This window comes from Dasypus novemcinctus, chromosome 1, assembly GCF_030445035.2.
Source record: "Dasypus novemcinctus isolate mDasNov1 chromosome 1, mDasNov1.1.hap2, whole genome shotgun sequence".
Lineage (NCBI taxonomy): Eukaryota > Metazoa > Chordata > Mammalia > Cingulata > Dasypodidae > Dasypus > Dasypus novemcinctus.
This window is the reverse complement of record NC_080673.1, coordinates 69,852,540-69,856,916: the sequence shown is the minus strand read 5'-3', so window position 1 is coordinate 69,856,916 and position 4,377 is coordinate 69,852,540.

Sequence of the window (4,377 nt, the reverse complement as noted above, 5' to 3'; positions counted from 1 at the left end):
TTTAATTATCTACTGTAACTGTATATAGCAACCAGCTTGAAAGTTCCATATTTAACAATATTCTTTCATGACCCAGAATCAGCCAGCTCCAGCATAATACTGATTACCCAAGGACTCTGAAGATATTAGAGTTGACATCTTTGCATTAAAATATTTGGTCTTCTAGAGATCATGGTGAACATGAGTATCAGGAAAATGAGTAAGAGAGAAAACATCCATTTTAAATTATGGAGGCAAGAGAAGCAGATAGAAGGTAGAAGGTCTATAGTTTGTAGTACATTGCTATACTAAACCCTAGGCTACTTCTTGCCAAAGTCTAAAACAATATCCAAAAGTTCATTTGTAACAACTCTAAGTAAAAAGGTGATAATTAAAGTCCATATGAGTTTAGGAAATACTTCTGTGTGACTGAGATCATACATTATTATTTTAAAGTGTTATTATGTTCATAGACCAATATAACGTCAAACATAAACTTCTGTAATCAATAAATTATTTTAAAAGTCTCATAATGTCCTTATGAACACCATAAGAAAATGTGTGAAATTAGGTGGATTTGTAATTCATGTGACTATCCTATCCCAAATAAGATGTTTGAAAGAGGTACAAGAACTTAGAAGCCTCTGGTTCTGTGACCTGGGATCTGTTTTCAAACCTGTATTAGTCAGGGATCTCTAGGGAAACAAAACCAACAGTAGATATCTGACATATAATGAGATTTTTAAAAATTGTCTAATGCAATTGTGGGAATACACAAGTCCAAATTCCATAGGGCAGGCTACAAGCAGGGACAGCAGATGAATGTTTTCACTGAATTCCCAGGAGAAACTGGCTGGCTGAAGGAGAGAGACAAATTCTCTCTTGTGACTGCTGAAATAATCCCTTCTCCTTTTAAAGCCTCTTGATTAGATGAGATGTCTCTCTTTGTTAAAGGCAATCTCCTCAGTTGATTGTAGATGTAATTATTCATAGATGCAATCAACTCACTGATGATTTAAGTCTACAAAATGTCTTCACAGTAACAATCAGGTCAGTGGTTGCTTGATCAAACAACTGGACACTATCACCTGGCCAAATTGACACAAGAACCTAACCATCACAAAACCCATAATGTCCTTTATTGTGTTTGTTACTGTTTTGTTTTGTTTTGTTTTATCAACAACTCACAGAGACAGCAATATGCATTATATTCATACCAAAATATGAGACATACAAGAATAATGAGCAGAAGCTAATTAGGTGATATTTAATATGTTGATGAATCTAAGATCCTACAGTTAGTTTAAAAGTTTCACAGGAAGAATACAGGATGAGAAGAATGTGGTGGGGATGAGTTAGGGTTTTCAATCAGTGTATATTATATCAGTGCATGTTATATTAGTTAACGTTATGATGATCTTAAAAATTCTGATTAAAATTTTAGGTTGCATGAATATGAATAGCCTTCCAAAATAAAAGATGGTATACGCAACTCTATTTTCTGCTATAAGAATACATCTTGAGCATTGCATTTGGTTTTACATAATTTCACTTGAAAAATGACCTCAAAAAACTATGAGATAGTATATCCAGAAAAGAACCACTCAGATAGTGAATTATATGGAAATGAAGACCTGTGAGAAATGGCTGAAGAATGGAAAACAGAAGGCAGAGAAGATACATACCGTGTGTGCCTTGGAATTTAATGGGGATAACATGAAAGAAAAGAGATACCGCTTATTCTGTTGACTCCAGAGGACAATAATAAATCGAGTTAACAGGGAGGTAAAACTTATTAAAGTAAAAAAAAGTCCATTTTAAACTTATCCAAAAATCATACAACAAGATATTTTAAAAGAGGAAGCCAGCTAGCTCCTGAGCTAACCACTTCACTGCATGCCCATGGAAGTATTTAAATAGAAGCTAGGTATTATGGTTTGAGATTCATTCCCAAGTTACAAATGTGGACTGAATAGCCACTAAAGGGTTTCCAATTCTGAACAGTTCAATAAATTGATTGTGTAATTAAAATTTACATCCTTTAATAAGATTCAATTAATAGTTTTACAATAAAATATGTACCAAAAAAATTTACATTGACTTTGAATTTATTTCCAGAATAGACAAAAAAGAAAGAACATAATAGGTGAATTATATTCTCAATAGATTGTTCACCACACTGACCACATCGTTTTCCTACTCTGTTCTTCTAATAGGACAATGGTGAAAATATTTGGAAAGTGGAAATGACTATCTTTTAGTTATATCTTATTCTGCCTTAATTATACAGATGCTCTCAATTTTATTTTTATTTAAAAGGGATTAACATCCTTGTCTCTATCATGCTCCAATAGTTAGTTTTTTTTAAACAAATCAATTTTATTAGCATATATTAATAAAGCATACAATTCATCCAAAGTGTACAATTAATGGTATTTGGTATAATCATATAGCTGTGATTCTGTTTTTCAAGATTTGGAAATACTCAGATGAACAATAATTGAGCATCTGAGACCATGCAAACTTCCAATCCAAGAAGAAACATTCCCAAGAAAGTTCTAAGTAAATATATATATACAGTAATGGAAAAAAGGAGAGCAACAACCTTAATTCTAGTGTGTGCTACCACAAATGCAGGAATTTATATGGCATACATTACTAATAATGTTTTTTAAAAGAATGAGCCAAAGCCCCATTTTAAATCATCAAATATTGACGGCCAGCCATGAACTATGAAGCCAACCAGGAAACACAGCAAAATCTGACTTAATTTTTTTCAAAAAAGAGTTGAATTTCCAGAGGCTTCCTTTTAATCCTTTAATCACTGTCTTCCTGCACATCCCACTTCATGGGAGTTGAGGCAGTTGAAACTTGTTTTAACTGAGCAATAGAATCAGGAGGGAAATTTTATAGGAAGCTAATTAAAATTTTAAATTTACAGGAGAGAGCTGGGTATGACTGATTTTTATACATCATAGCCAAACACAACAAGGGAAGTTTAAGAATTTTTTTTCTTTAATTTGGGAGTGGAGAGTGAAGAAAGTTGAAAGGAAGAGACCTCATAGAGGCAAAACAAGCATATGGAAAAAGTTACTGACAACATAATACTAAACTATACCAGAATGTTCAACAAGCAACTTACTTTGGCAGACAAAGGCATGAGAAAGAGAAATGGAAATGAAGCAAAAAATGAAGATGAGAAAAACAAAATCAAGTCAAATAAGCTTTGTGGATGTTTCCCTAATCCTACATGTAAAAAAAGTTTCTTTGCCTTAGTGAAAAGAAAAGATATTGCATACTCAAGGAATCTGAAGTGTCCTCATCATCATGAAATTAGTGTACTGGCTACCGTCATTTGAAGTGTGATTGCAAGTAGAGAGTCTTAAAGATTTCCATGGCTTGCCAGATGAATCAAAAATAAAAATAGCTTTGATCTGTAAATCATCTTAAGAGTTGGTAAGTATTTTAGAGAGTAAATGCCATATTTTAAAACACTCTAAGCTTTTAAAGTGAGATGTACTTTTGATGACAGCATTCTGCTGCAAACACTTAGATATAAAGTGATTTTTAAAAGAGTTAATGCATACTAAAAGCTTTCATTTTGAACTGACTACAACGTAGTAGTATTTTCACATGGATTGTTTACGGTTTTCATGAATAGAATACTGTCCTCCTCTTGCCAATAAATACTACCCTGTGTCTGACATTTTATTTTCCTTGACAGGAGGAAAAAAATATATATGTATGTATACACACTAAGAAGGAAATTGGATAAATCAGTCACTAAGTATAATCAAATAATCAGGATGTAAGGATCTTGAGAAATTATTTAGTTTATTCTCCTCTAAGCCAACCAGTTGACCTAGTTACCTATTTTGGAATTTTTCCACTGGACATAAAATAATATATTGGAATTTACGTGGTTTCAGATTTGGATATAAGTAATTGAGTCCACATCAAGAGAAGCACCAGGTATTTAAGTAAGGGTTATTTCTTCTTTTGCTGAAACATATTAAAATTAATTTTAATTACTCCATCATATATAAATATAGCACCTCAATTTGTACATATTGAACCTAGTAAGCCCAAGGCAATAATGGCAATGATTTTCCTCCATCAAATACATCATTCCTTGAAAATTATGTTATACTAATATCAGTAAAACACCTTTATTTCTCCTTGTATCTTCTGTATCCAACACCATAAAAATCCTGCTGCATCTGAAAAAATAACGCCTAGTTCTTTGTGTTATACTATTTCACTATTATTTAGTATAATATGGATACACAGTTTTTCTTCCATAGTATAGTAGGTTTAAGAAATGCATTCCATTTTGGGTTCACCCACACATCCTGACTGATATTGAAAATGTGTATTAGTCAAATAAAGTCTTTACAA